Raw genomic sequence first — 16687 nt, 5'->3', positions numbered from 1 at the left:
AAGGGTTAGACCGGAATTGTTCAATAGTTCAACAAGGAAGACATTCTACAACCTCCTTATGATAGACACTTCTAGAAGCCCTTATTAGGGTTTATGGAAGCCTCTATTTGCTGATATGATTAATGATTTAAATCATATTACAATATTATTATTATAATATTCAAATAAGGATTCCCTATAACTATAAATAAGGATCTATAGAAGGCTTGAAAAACACTAGATAATTCATAGCGAATTTCGAAATTACTCTTCCTCATCTCTCTCTAATTTTCGATCCTAGGTTTTCTTAGGGTTTGGGTGTGACGCATCAGAGGATTCTACATTATTGGAGCTAGCTTTCAAAAATTCGAATTTCACATAAACAATTTGGGTAAAATGGATTCCTTTATAGATTAATTCTTGCGTGTAGTGTATGCTTAAAAACAAAATTCTCACTATTCCAAACTTAATTAAACGTGGGATTGTGTTGTCCTCAAGTTTATATCCCTTTTGTCGGTCAACGTATGAGAGTTTTCTCCTGCATATGTTATGTTGACTCGGAAATGTGAAAGTGGCCAGTAGGATGGTCTTACATTCTTCATAATAAACCTTCGCCTTGCTCTGAATTTCTGTATATGTTGAATTCTAGTACCGAAGAAAAAACAAAGATGCAAAAACTGAAGGTGTCTCTAATGTACTCCACCTTATGGATGTCATTGTTTTCACGAACAAAAGATCAGAAATTATGTGTATTAGGGATAAGGATAATATTAGTATTTACGCTTTCAATTGAATAAATAATAGATCTAACTTATATAAGATTGATTGGTCTAGCTGATGTATGTTTTTCATTTTTTTTTTAGTGCAGCATAAGGTGTTCACTGAAGTTTTTTTTTTTTTTTTTTTTTTTTTTTTTTTTTCTGTGTTAATACTATTTGGTCGCTATAAAAATGAAAGAAAGAAAGAAAAACAATGATAGGAATGAAGAGATTGGCTACGTGTATAACATGGCCTAACTCCTTGCCGACATGTACCGGATGTTTGGTGGTATTTTACAACCGAAAGAGGGGCCTATTCAACACTTAGGGACCAATCTTTTGTCTTTATGTAACATGACTATGTAATAAAAATACTATTTAGATTTTTGTGTGGATAAATTAAAAAATGACATAATTTTTGCTAAATTATTATTGTTATTTGCATTCGAATTAGATAAAAACTAACACATTAAGTTTCATTATTATCGTGTCTAAAACGTATTACAAAGTACAACCTGGTAGTTCGATCGATATATAATAAATTAAGACAGCATCTATATGATTATTATAGTGTCTAAGACGTTACATGATTTAAAAATCAAAGAATCAAAATCCCTTAATTAAGTATTGCATAACTTAAAAAATTAGATTTTTAAAGAAAAATAATTGATAGATGGGGGCCACCTGAAAACCCACTCCTTTCCTAAAAAGCTCCATGGAACCACAAATCAACAACTTTAATTGTTTGAAAGAGATATTTGTTGAACTTTACTGACAGCGTAGATATTAATTGTTTAATATCGTATGTTGTTTGTTAATAAGTAAGGTTCGCACTTACTAACGTTACAATAGGCTGTGTTAATTTAAGAAATACAGTCCAACATATATTAAAATGAATATGTAAAATAATAAAATATCATTTTGTAACAGAAGCCTAAAATGTAAAATTAGAAATTATTTTAAAAGAACACGCATAAAAGCAAAAAGGTAAAACGGCAAACTCTTAAAAACCCTGTATAAAAACGAAGATATAAAAATTGTAAAAGAATTAATTCAATATTTTTTTGGTAAAACATATCTGTCAAAAGAATGTTGTAAAAAAAGATGTAAAACACACCTTTTCGATAAGCGGATGATGTCTTCTTCTAGTTTTGACTTTTGATGGTATATGATAAATAATAATAATAATAATAATAATACGAACAAAACCAATATTATCATGACTCATTTTCCATATAAAAAAGGAAGACAACGTTTTTGTTAAACCGATGACGTCTTCTTCTAGTTTAGAAGTGCCATTTTGACACGAAATTTTTGGAAGCGTTTAGGAACTTCTAACTTTTAGCTTTTGACAAAACGTTTTAGTTTAAACAAAAAGTTTCGTTTGGTAGTACAAACGTTGAATTTTTAGTTTAAACAAAACGCTACAAATCCAAAAGCTACTTCATGTAGCGTTTAACAAAACGCTACTGAACTTTTGAATTCAATTTACATAATTACCCTTAAAACTATATTTACATATTTATTTATTTTTAATCAATTGTCTTTTTATGTGATTTTATATATTTCAAAAGTTTTTATATACTCTTGCCAAACACTCATATAACAAATAAAAGTTACAGTTTCCCGCTACCAGCTACCCGCTACACGCTATCTGCTATCCGCTTCCAGCTAACAGCTACTTTTGCCAAACACGTCCGAAACCTATAAATAGTTGACACAAAATTATTATTTATCATTTGCACGTTGCTGCGGAATTTTTTGATGCAATTTTTTTGGGTTAAATGGTATGGTAATTCGTAAAAGAACATTTATAAGAAACCATACAAAAGTTATTTTTTTTTAAATCAGTAGTGTGTTATTTCTTAAAAAGAAAAGATAACGTTTGTAAAACCATGCAAAAATTAAAAAAAAAAATGTAAAATTTCAAAAAAAACTAATTCATAAAAAAAAGATGTAAAAGATATTGTTCAATTAAAAAAAAAGCCATAAAAAAGTTCTAAAAAAGATTTGGGGAAAATTGTAAAAATTATTTGAAAATAAATGAATTTTTTTTAAAAACTTAGTTTTAGCAAAAAAAAAAAAAAAAAAAGTTGATGAATTTTTTTTTAAAAGAATAATACTTGTATCATATTTGTAAAATACATTGAAAGCTGGTTAAAGTTATACAAACAAAAAGATTTAAATAAAAAAAAAAAGTACTTGTATTTGTAAACGAAAATGAAATTGGGCATTTATGCACTTTTCAGTTTACAATTTATAATTTTAAAATTAGTATTTCAAGTTTATAAATTTATTTTTTTCATATTTATTTTTTGTATTTTTATCTTAAATCATTTTAAGGTTCATTTTTTATCTACCAAATCTTCATGTCATAAGTTCATAGGACTAATTTAAAAGTGGATTTTAAAATAATTAGTCATAGACTAAAATCTGGAAAAAAAAAATAATAATAATAATAGAAAAGGTAGGTGGTAGACTGCTAGCACACTTTTGATAAAATTTTAGGAAAAATGATTTAGGAGGGTAACTAGCTCTTATTTGTGTTCACATATTGACAACTTCTTTTTTTTGTACATAATAAAGCAACTAACTTGTTTTAACTGTTTAAATTACACCAATATTACCAGCTAATACATGTTTTAACCGGTAACTCAAAGGGAAAATGACTTAGGAGGGTAACTACCTCTTATCCGTGTTCACATATTGGCAACTTCTTATTTTTTGTACATAAGAAAGCAACTAATTTGTTTTAACTGTGTAACATCTCAAAAATCATGACCAAAAATTTCGTTTTTAATTTAATACTAAAACCATAATTGTCAAACCATTAATTTAATACTCCGGCATCAGGCCCCGCCTGGCATCGAGCCCCGCTCGGTATACAAATTTGTCTCTTTTAGGCCCCGCCTGTCTCCAGGCCCCGCCCGCTAAACACATACAATCATATAACATGCTAACACATAAAGAAACATACTTTACTGTATCCCTGTCCTAAGAAACATACTCTACTAATAATGAGATACGGAACATCGTCCGTACTCAACTAGTGATGAGATACGGGACCTCGCCCACACTCACCTCCCTACCAGGCACATACAAGTATCACACACACAACAAGTATAATCTAACATGGAAACATTCATCGGGCACCCGCCCGACATCGGACCTTGGTCTGGAATAACATACTAGCATACAATGCCTAAGGCTAACCCCCGGGTCTTCCTACTCATAGACTACATGGGCTGGCATTGTGGCCTTAGACCCATTCACACAGTGAGGATACTCACCATGCACTGTTGAAGCCCTGGCTGGAACTAGCTAAGTACGGACGAAGTTATGTATCTCATTATTAACAGAGTATGTTTCTTAGGACAGGGATACATTAGAATATGTTTCTTTATATGTTAGCATGTTATATGAGTGTATGTTTTTAGCGGGCGGGGCCCGGAGACAGGCGGGGCCTAAGAGAGACAGATCTGTATACCGAGCGAGGCTTAATGCCAGGCGGGGCCCGATGCCGGATTATTAAATTAATGGTTTGACAATTATGGTTTTAGTATTAAATTAAAAACGAAATTTTTGGTCATGATTTTTGAGATGTTACACAGTTAAAACAAGTTAGTTACTTTCTTATGTACAAAAAATAAGAAGTTGCCAATATGTGAACACGGATAAGAGGTAATTACCCTCCTAAGTCATTTTCCCTTTGAGTTACCGGTTAAAACAGGTATTAGCCGGTAATATTGGTGTAATTTAAACAGTAAAAACAAGTTAGTTGCTTTATTACGTACAAAAAAGAAGAAGTTGTCAATATGTGAACACGGATAAAAGGTAGTTATGATGGGTTTTGGTCATAAGACATCCTATGTGCTCATACAAACCCTAATGCTTGGATCTAGGTTTCTTTATTGTACATGCTTTGAATCCAAGACTATAAACCCTAATTCTAGCATATGGAAATCGATATTAACATATAATTAGGTTTATGATATTACCTTGATTGTTATGTAGCAATAACAATCCCAAATCTCCTTGTATTGACTTTGGAAGGCTTAGAGTCACAAGTGTCACTCCTCTAATTGTTCACAAACACCATAAGCAAGAGGATGAAGAGGAGAGAGGATGGAGGCTGCCCAAAAACGTCTACAAACCCTAGAGGAGTCTTGTCCACGTTTTTGGTCCTTAAGGGGTCTATTTATAGTGAGGCTATTAGGGTTATCTAACAAGGAAACCCTAATTTGGATGCTTAAGCCCTAAGCAACCCATAGGCTCCTTTAATCAAGCCCTTGGACGATTTCCTTATGGGTTTCCCATTAGAATTCGTCCACCCCTTGATTCAAGACAATCCATGGCCCAAATTGCAATTATCTTATAATTACAATTCCAGTCCCTTAAGTTTAATTAATCTCTTTTAGTCACAAAACTAATTACCAATTAATTATTGACTAATATTAATTAAACAATATGATTTCTCCTTTAATATATTATTCTCATAATATATTAATAAATCATATTTAATCCTTTCTCTCCATAATTCATCCTATCAAGTTGCTTTGGTGAAGGCAACCCAAAAGGACCATGCACCATCGGGTCAAGTACATACCAAAATAGTTATGGACTTAGACACTAATCCAACAATCTCCCACTTGGATAAGTCTAATAACTATTATGCGTATGACTTCAGATCCTGATCTGCAATCGTAGCTTTCCAAAGCCGCTGTCAACTCTGATCCTATCAGATACGCGTGTCCTTAGATAAGGGATCATATATTCCTCCATTCTAGATATCATATGAGATATGATTTCAAATCATTATCTTTGTACTATATCTCAATTCCCGATTTATGACGACTGACTAATTGAACAAATCAAATTAGCCCTAGCCCGGCCGAGCATTTACGTTTGTCATCACTAAATCATCGAGGGGCCCAAAGATATCGCTTTTATCCTACTTTGGATAAAAGGAACGGATAAACTTTGATACAATGCTTGCTTGCACTTACTCACCAAATCACACACAACAATATGTTTTATAACACCAAGTTACTAGTGCGTTTACATATTATCAATGTGCAACTGATTTGCAAGATACAACTCACACATCTCAGTTTCAAGAATATAAGATGTTATCGTCTCACCAATCACTCGTGATACAATTCATGGAGTGATCCAAGTGAGCGTGGGTTTAATCCAATGCTCAAATCATATTCATAAGCACTCATGAACGTTGCAGCAAACATTTGCTTATGTCTAATACTCTTTTAGACAATCCACACACCAATTCACGACAGTCTTCTTTCATATCTACTTCCAACATATGAACGACTGTGGCCCGTTTGAATAATTTGACTATTCTTAACCAATTAAATTATTCAGGAAGTCAAAACATGCAAAATGAAACACAAGAATAATACTAATCCGATATGGCCTCAAACCGTTAAGCATAAATAAAACACCTTTTATTTATCACCATATCGATTACTCATTATTTGTCGTTTCGGGTAATCAACTTCTTACTTGAATTCCAACACTTGTCCCATGCTTCTAGCATGCATACAATGTTTACCTATGGTTCTTACTTTGTGAAATAGATCATATTGAACACATTTCCAATCATTCTCATTTCACAACTCCAAATCCTTTTTCCATAAGTGAAAGAATATCAAATTCTTGCTACTTATAGAATATGCTAGATTCTAACATTTTATGCAATGACCCTTTCGTAATATCACTGCACCAAAGTCACAAAGACTATTGCCAATGATATTACAAAGTCCTCTATCGGAGATGGTTACAAGACAATTCCATAGACGTGATGTCTCTCACTCAAAGTACATTCCTTTGAACATCCTTTTGCATAAAAGTTTCTAATCTAGTCATAGATTTTTCAATATTCAATTCCCAATATGGACACGTTTCCATACTTTCCATATGACAACTCATTCTAAATAGAATCTTGTCTATTCATAATGATGTCGATATGGTCCATCCAATATGGAAACATTTCCATAATTTCCATATGACAACTCATTCTTAATAGAATCTTTTCTATTCATAATAATGTCGATATGGTCCATCCAATACCATGCTTCTAACTACTCACAAGCGACCAATCCTCGTCAAACTTTGGATTGTCCTTCGATAGTTGTTTAATTATTTTAGTCAAAACTGATTCTGGTCCTTTTTCCCTCTAAATGCGCTAGACATTTGGAAAATTTTAGAATGGTCAAACATTAAAGCATTTGCAATCGATCCTATACCCGAAGCGTATGGGACACGACGCATAATGTTTTATTTGCTATGTTCTCAAAATTCGAATTGTGAAGAGGAATGCCGTAATCATAATCGAAATTTTAAGAACACACTATGTACCCTTGACTAATATTATTAACATTTCTCAACCTAATCCTTTAGATTTGAAATGAAGCATAATATTCTCTCCCTTAATTATAGCAAAACAACCTTTCAACTCTTACAACTGTGCAAAGTATGACTCTTGTTTTCTATAATTAATACTGCTAACCTTGCAATACTTTTCTTAATAATCATACAATCATAACATTTATGCTCCCACTATCATGATGATTATTATAAAACATAACACTTATGCTCCCACTAGCTTCGACATGTATTCATAAACATCTTAACTTTCAGAAAAACAATTCCTATTGAATTTCTTAAGTCCATGTTTCTAATACTTAATGCTTTGATAATCTTTTATCAAGGCCTCTTGAACTTATACATTTTTGCCTTAGATAGTTCATATGTGTGTCCAAACAATTAAGACTAATTGCCAAACCTCACAATTCAAATTATGGAAAGGGATACCGTAACCATAATCGAATTCGAGAATGCAATTTTACAATCACTATCTTCTTAAAATCTTTGTTAGTGAAAGCATTTCCTCACAATCATTTTCATGAAGGAGGAAATCTTATGACACTTAGATTCAAATGGTTCATGTGTTCCTATCCATGTGAATTTGTTAAAACCAAAGTTTACGACAAATTCAAACTCATATGGACCGAACTTTCTTGATCTTGATTTCTTGCCTTATGGTAGCACAGCTGCCCACCACGTCTTCCAACTAGTTAAGCAGCTCACCCTTTCCTATCAATGTACCTTTCGTTGATTAAGGTGCTTTGCCTTTTATGCGTTCAAAATGAGAACTCATAGGACTCACATGCATAATTAACTCAATTGGAACAGCACAGAATCAAAATAATGTCAACACGATAGGTTGTAAACCTCAACTCGTGTGCTAGTGATGATCGATAAGGTTTATTTGATTTGTTCTTGAAACCTTTCAAGACCATTAAGACTCCCACTGACTCCTTGACATATAAGATTCTCTTGTCAATAAACATTTCTTGACAAACAAATATTCAAGAGTTAGTGTAGTTTTTATCAAAACACTTCATAAATTGGTCCTAGTTGGTCTTTGTCTTATCCAAGACATCACAACTTTCCACATTTTATGATTGTTATAAACCTTCTTAACACTTATCACTCAATGTCACAATCTTAACTCTAAGACTTGTTTTTGGAACGAAGTATGATTGACTTCTTGATTTAACCATTTCTTCAATCCTTGATTCCTCTTCTTAAATATACAATTGTACTAAGACTTAATCACTAAGACCTATCATAAAGCATAAAAGCTACTCTCCCTTCTTCTTAGAATGGAGAAACTTTTATCTTTCTGCCTACTTGATTCTTCTTATTCGTTTTGCTATTGATTTAAACTTTTTCAATCAATTCAGAATTACACTTAATCTTGTAAGTATAATCATATTTACTAAACTTTTAGTAAATCATGACGAATATCTTGTTACTCTTATGGTGGACTTGATCAACACACAACGTTGTGTGCTCGATCTCCTAGTCCTTCAATTGACACTTTGTCAATGAATTAGTCTAATTTCCAAATATGAAATTTCTCCTTCATCGTGCAACCAAGTTGCATGATTCCAAGTTTCTGTCCAATTGAAACTTGGGCGATGAGAAACTCTCCCTATTTGGTAAATTCTCGACTTTCCATAAATAACATAATAAGAATCAAATCCATTATAGAAACATTTGAACATTAATTTTTCATACACGCCATTGCAAGGATAAATAAATAAAATTTAAAACCAAAATTTATTTTATTGCGGAAAAATTTGTCCTTACAATGCAATTCATTGAAAAACTATGCTAATACATCTTTTTTAGCAATCTAATTCTAACTCTAAGTAGTAGCTCAAGCATCTAATCTTCTAGAAATGCGATCAAAATCCATTCTTTCACGGTTAGATTCTGCTCACTTCTTCCCTTAAGCTTCCTTTCTTTTCTTCGATCCTATAAAACATCAATTGTGATCTTATCACATTATGTATTAAGAATCTAGAATAGAAGCTTAAAAGAGTTAGTTAATGGATTTTACCTATATTAGAGCCATACGTTTCGACTCTCCCATCTCTTAGATCTCTTAGGTAAATGGGGCAACTTCGTCTCTAATCCCCTTTCTCTTGGCAATAAAAGCAAATTGACTCTTTTGGAACATGACATGGAACTACTTCAGACATTGCCTTTCTCTTATGATCAAACTTTTCGATCATAGCATGTCTTTCGTTGCCATTGTCTATATCCATAGAGGTCTCGAAGGCAGATTCACCAATCAACTTTGTTTTTCTATTGCGCCAAACCATTGCTGATTCAGCAGCAATAAGCATATAGGTGAGATCTACAAGGGTCACGTCGCGGTTCATCATATAGTACTCTCTTACAAACTCACTATATAAGTTAGGAAGTGACTGAAGAACCCAATCAACAGCCATTTCCTTGCAGACAACGGATCCCGACATTCTTAACCTATCAATGTGTGACTTCATCCCTAGGACGTGTGCACACACCGGCTTTCCTTCTTTATGTTTACTTGCCAAAAGGGCTTGAGTGATCTTGAACTTTTCAAGCCTTTGAACGTGTGGGTTAGGGAGAATAATTGGAGGAGGAGGAGGAAGTGAAGTATGATCTCTTGTTCCTCGATCGAATCGTGGAATATCATCTTCATGTGGAATGCTTGTTCCACGGGATTTGAGAAGACCATAGTTGTCGAACTTTGACATCTACAAAATGGGAGAAAACAAACTCAAGTTAGTTGATTGATTGAGTCCTTAGTAAATCACCCAAATGAGATACTAAGGCTAGGACCCAACACAATATTCTACAACTCGGGAGAGGGATGTCGTAACCCAAATTGCAGAACATTTGAAGGTAAGTGAATGACGATTCACTAATTTCCACCATGAAAAACGAAAAAGAAATTTAAGTTTTAAATCTATGAAAACTCCTAGATCCTTTGAGATTCATTGAACTTTCAATGGCATGTTTAAATCTCGATATGCCCCTCTTGTTTGTGACTGGGATGCCGAGGATCACAAAGCGGGTGTGAATAACCATGCAAACTTACATGGTGCCCTCACATGTTACAATCACCTATTCGATGTGCCGGTAAACCACACACGCTCCACCGAACTATGACAAACATTGAGTCACCCTTTGCTACCTTTGCTTAGAACCATTTAGTGTGCCGGTAAACCACACACGCTCCACTAACGTCTTCGCAAGGGCACAAAGTGTAATTTCATGGAATTGCATCAATTCACTTTGCCTAAGTAACTAAGATTGGGAATTTGAAAAACATTTAGTTACTTTTGTATTTCATTATACTTATAATGGAAGGTTTCGTCTTATCCTACCCGTTCGGCTAACGACCCTCCACTAGTCAAGAGTGCGGTGGGTAAGAGTGGATACCCATTCAATCGCCATTTTATAGGCAATTTCCTTAAACACCCCTTATAGACCAGCTTTGTGAATGAGGCCTACTAACAGTAAGACTGACTTTTACTCATACATATATATAATGTTAGACCTTTAATGTTATATATATATAGTATAGGGTGTATTTTACACTTTTAAAATATTAGGTGGTCAAATTTAACAATTATACTTTTAATTCAATCAAATTTTAAACCAAAAACTTTATGGATTTATTAAACCTCTTTTAATTATACACCTTAATTAATTAATAAAACCATAAGGGTGTGATTTGAACATTTTCAAAACAATACTAGGGTTTTAGAATTTAACATTCCTAATTAAACTTTTAATCAACTTTTAAATTCCAAAACTTGAGGGCAAGTTTTGAAACATTTCAAAACATTAGGGTTTAGAATTTAAATATACATCAAAATTAAACTATTAATCAAAATTTAAATTCCAAAACTTGAGGGCAAGTTTTGAAACCTTTTCAAAACATTAGGGTTTCAACTATTTAAATTTCAAAACTAAACTTTTAAGTTCTAATTTAAACTATAAAACCTAAAGGGATTAATTTGAAACTATTCCAAACTTTGTCAAGAATATTCTAGATCACATAATTCAAATAAGGCAATTAACTATAATTGGTGGTTATCTAATTAGATCTAGTTAAAATTCTTGCAAGATAATGATCAAATAATTTCCATAACTTAACATATATCAAATAAGGTAACAATTATCTAATTAGATGACCAAAATCTTTTATTTTGACAAGGATAATCATAAGGGATTAACAAAATTCGAATTTTATTAAGTTTAAACAATTATGGCAATTATCCTAAGTCAAAATAGGTAAAAATCCCGAAAATCCGCCTGTCTGACAGCTAAACTCGCCGAGTCCCCTTATGGACTCGCCGGGTAGGGGCCTACTCGCCGAGTCCACAATGGGACTTGCCGAGTACATCAGGTAGGAGGCAAAAAAAAGATTTTTTCAAGCATGAACAAATTAACAAGGCATCAATACAATAGAAACCATAAGGGCTCTGATACCACTGATGGGTTTTGGTCATAAGACATCCTATGTGCTCATACAAACCCTAATGCTTGGATCTAGGTTTCTCTATTGTACATGCTTTGAATCCAAGACTATAAACCCTAATTCTAGCATATGGAAATCGATATTAACATATAATTAGGTTTATGATATTACCTTGATTGTTATGTAGCAATAACAATCCCAAATCTCCTTGTATTGACTTTGGAAGGCTTAGAGTCACAAGTGTCACTCCTCTAATGGTTCACAAACACCATAAGCAAGAGGATGAAGAGGAGAGAGGATGGAGGCTGCCCAAAAACATCTACAAACCCTAGAGGAGTCTTGTCCACGTTTTTGGTCCTTAAGGGTTATCTAACAAGGAAACCCTAATTTGGATGTTTAAGCCCTAAGCAACCCATAGACTCCTTTAATCAAGCCCTTGGACGATTTCCTTATGGGTTTCCCATTAGAATTCTTCCACCCCTTGATTCAAGACAATCCATGGCCCAAATTGCAATTATCTTATAATTACAGTTCCAGTCCCTTAAGTTTAATTAATCTCTTTTAGTCACAAAACTAATTACCAATTAATTATTGACTAATATTAATTAAACAATATGATTTCTCCTTTAATATATTATTCTCATAATATATTAATAAATCATATTTAATCATTTCTCTCCATAATTCATCCTATCAAGTTGCTTTGGTGAAGGCAACCCAAAAGGATCATGCACCATCGGGTCAAGTACATACCAAAATAGTTATGGACTTACACACTAATCCAACAAGTTACCCTCCTAAGTCATTTTCCCAAAATTTTATGCTATGTAATAAAGTGTCATGTTCCATTATAAGATAAGATATTTTAAAAAATATAAGTTAAAATTACTTACAAACTGGTTACAAATTTGAGTAAACTATTTTTTTTAACATGTCACATATTTAAAATAATGACTTGGCATTACAAATCAATATCTACATGGTATTTTCTAAATAAAATTTGTTATTTTTTAAGTTTTACCATGATTTCTAAGATATCATCCTACAACCAAAAAGCGATTTAAATTATAGTATTATGGATTTTTTTAACAACATATAGTATGACCGATTCTAAAGTAAGATTTATAACATGATCTTAGAATTGCAATTCTAATTGTAAGATCTTACCTAAGATATTGTTGGTGATTTTATTGTCATCATGTCATTTTAAGTAACTGAAACTAACATGTGAGGTACGGGGCTTTATAATTGTACTCTAATATATGTACGGAGTTGTGCGGAGTGCACGCATGTATAAGATCGAATTAGAAGTCGATTCGAAGACTGGTCAGGGGTCCGGGGGCAGCGCCCATTTGGTGGGGTCTAGGGGCAACGCCCCTAGCGGGGTCCAAGTCTGCCCTGGTTGGGGTCCCGCTGAATCCTCATTAAATTTTACATATGAGAACATAGTGAAAAATTCAATTTCTTGAGTGTGATTATGGTAAAACTAACGAAACTCGTTAGTTTTGGTAACTCTAAATCCTCATTAAATCCGGATTAACATTACTTGCTTCCAAAGCAACTAATGACGGCCCAACCCTAATGAAACCCTAATCTTGTTTAATATATAAATTGATCTTCCTCTACAGAAGGGGGTTACGATCTTAAGTTCTCGTTTTTCATCATACTTTCACAGAGTCCTCTAGCATATTGGCTTACGTTTTCTGTGCCTAGAAACGTAAGTGTCCACTTGGATTATCCTAGGCTGAATTTCTTGTAATCCAGACATAAGATAGAAATATCAGTTCGAAAAGTGATATAACGATCCAAGTTGGTATCCAGATCTCCACTACAAACCCTAAATTTCTCTACAGATACAATCCCACTGCTTTAATCTTTATTCTCTAATCAAATGTAACACCCAAAGTCAGGAAGGCCAAGAAAGGAAAGGAAGCCCTAAGCTTAAGGGTCGACTCGGCGAGTCCAAGGAGGAACTCGGCGAGTCCGAGCGGGATCCGGGTCGAGGAGTAAGTGACCGACTCAGCGAGTCGGCCAAGGAGACTCGGCGAGTCTGGCCTGTACGAGGAAAACCCTAAATTCGAGACTTGGAGCCTATTTAAACGTCTCATTCTCTCCCCTAGGGTTCCTTTACTTCCTCTCTCACCCAGAACACGAACCTTAAGTCTCCATTGTTGTGCATTCAAGCTTCCAAGCCATTTTTGGGTGATTTGAAGAAATAAGAAAGAGGGGAATCATTGAAGCTTCAAGGGTTGACCTTAGATCTGGAGTTTGTGGCACCTTTCTGAGTTATTGAAGGTATTAAGTCATTTCCTTCCTTTAGATCTTCTATGGTTGTGAGATTTGGGGCTTTTTAAGCCATGGTTAGTCATCCATTCAAGTTGGAAGCCGGATCTGGAGTTGCTACTTCAGATCTAAGCATATTTTGGTCTTGGGAAGCATAAAGTATCAACCCTTGAGTTGATTATGGAGCCTCCTTGCCCTAAACCCTAGTTTATGGTGTATTTAGCCTAGATCTGCTTCTCTACACGTAAAGTTTGCAACTTTACGTGAGGAGTAGGCTTGGGAAGGGTAGATCTACATTTTGGAGTCCATGCATGACTCAAAAGTCCTTTGCATGTATGTAGATCTGAATGGACTCGGCGAGTCCTTTGAGTGGGCTCGGCGAGTAGCATGAAGATGAGGAGGAACTCAACGAGTGGGATGAACAACTCGTCGAGTCGGATGAAGTTGGGCAGGAACTCGACAAGTTTGAAGAACAACTCGGCGAGTTTGTTGAAGGTTGTCTTGGACTCGGCGAGTCTGTTCTTGGACTCGGTGAGTCAGGTCGCGAAACCCCAAACCCTTCGAGTTGAGACTCGAACCAGTGAGTCGAGTGGAGACTCGGTGAGTCGGACAGGTCAGGACTCGGAAATCGGTAGACTCGGCGAGTCATGGACTGACTCTGCGAGTCGAGTCGCGATTGGAAGGACTCTGAACTTATGAACTCAACGAGTCAGTAGGGTGACTCGGCGAGTAGGGTTGACCTGGGAGGTTGACTTTGACCAGGACTTTGACTTTGACCAGAGTTGACTTGGTTGTCTTTCGGGGGTCAGTTAGACTAAGTGTTGCATTGATATTGATAGCTCGGGGAGCTAGTGGAGCAGGAGTTCAGAGAGTTGCCGGGCAGCAGCTAGTGGGATCATCAGCGTGTTCAGCCAGTGTATGTGAGTTTCCCTTTTATGTGAATGGGTCTACGGCCACAATGCCGGCCCATGTAGTTATGAGTAGAAGACCCAGGGGTTAGACCTAGGCACAGTATGCTAGTATGATATTCGGGACGAGGTCCAATGATAGCGGGCAGGTGCCCAAGGAATGGGTTATTTGATAGTTTATACTTGCTGTCTGTGTGACACTTGTATGTGCCTGGTAGGGAGGTGAGTGTGGGCGAGGTCCCATATCTCACCAATAGCAGAGTGTGGATGGTGTTCCACATCTCATTAGCAGCAGATCAGGGGCAAGGCCCAAGTTAGGGAAAGAGTGAGTGTGGGTTGGGTCCGTATCTCACTATCAGTAGGAGCATGGACGGGGTTCCATGACTCATCAGCAGGAGGACAAGGCTGAGGCCCAGGATAGGCGAGGCCTTTGGGCAGGATCCGTTAGTATGTGTTTAGCTTATGTGTTGTGATATGTTTATGTGCTATTCTATGTTAGCGGGCGAGGCCTAAGTGAAACAGATCTATATCCGAGCGGGGCTCGAAGCCAGGCGGGGCCTGGAGCGGTGGGGTCGTTGTAGCAGGCGAGACCCGAGGTAGGGGGTGAGGCCCAGGATAGCGGGCGTGGCCCAGTATGTGCAGTATGTGGTTATGCATGGTATGTGGTAGGGTGGGGAACTCACTAAGCTTCGTGCTTACGGTTTTCAGTTTTGGTTTCAGGTACTTCCGGTAGCGGAGGGAAGAGCTCGGGGTGATCGCATGGCACACACCATAGACTAGACAGCCTGGGAATGTTTCACTCTGATAACGTATGTGTATTTTGGAAATTAAAACTCTGATTATGTTTGGAACTAGATTATGACCCGCGTTAAACGCGGGGAACACATAAATAAAATACAAATTTATATAGATATTACAAAATAATTATAAAAAAACAGGATTATTGGTATTATTGAAATGTCTACAAATTACACTAAAATAGGTAAATATGTATAACGTTGAAAGACCTCTTTATAGACAATATTTTTTGTTTTATTAGTTCAATGACCTTGCTTGTCGCATATAAGTTTCTTCAAACATTTTTTATTTGTGACATGGAAAACAACTATATACAGCCAACCATGCGTGAAAATTGGTCTAAACAAGTATAATCCAACATTTGACATGTACTTTCAAAATATATTGTTATTTTATAGCTATATTACGAAATATAACTATTTATTTCAAAAAATAACAACTTATTTATGTTCCTTCAAATTGAGTCACATAAAACCCCCCACAAAGAAACTATAACCAATAAATATGCAACGAAACTAATCATCCCCTTCCACTTCATCTCTAATATCAGGTCTTTTTTTTCCTTAATCTGAGTTGTTGTCACTATCATCGACAATGTTAAGATTCATTGATGACTTCTTTTTTATTTTAGGGATAACTATGACATAAATCATTTATCAGGTCCATCATTTATGTTTATATCTTCGTTTTTTTTTGTTGATTTTGATATGCCTTCTTCGGTTTACCACCATCTTTTTTTTTCAGAATCCGTTTTTTATGAAATAACATTTTTTTGTGAAATTCGTTCTACGGTTTTTAGTATGTGTAGGTACATTGATTTTTTTTGAAGTAAAGAAAGTAGGGTTTTTGTTTGATGTTGAGTACACACTTCTATTATACCGTGCATTCTTACCTGCCCATGTATGGTACCGATTCTTTTTGAACAAAGAATACGGGAGCCTATTTTAATCATTCACAAGATGCTTATATTTAACATTAAAGCTCACATTAATTGTTGAGAAGGTATATTTCTTATTGTAATTGTCTTTTGTACAACCCGTCTGTTATATTATGTCATGCCATCTCTTGTCTTGTCTATTGATTTTTTAAAAAGGTATACACACACATGTAACATCATA

The sequence above is a fragment of the Lactuca serriola genome, chromosome 7 (assembly GCF_051521515.1).
Source record: "Lactuca serriola cultivar US96UC23 chromosome 7, Lser_US96UC23_V15, whole genome shotgun sequence".
Taxonomy (NCBI): Eukaryota; Viridiplantae; Streptophyta; class Magnoliopsida; order Asterales; family Asteraceae; genus Lactuca; species Lactuca serriola.
This window is presented reverse-complemented; position numbering follows the sequence as displayed.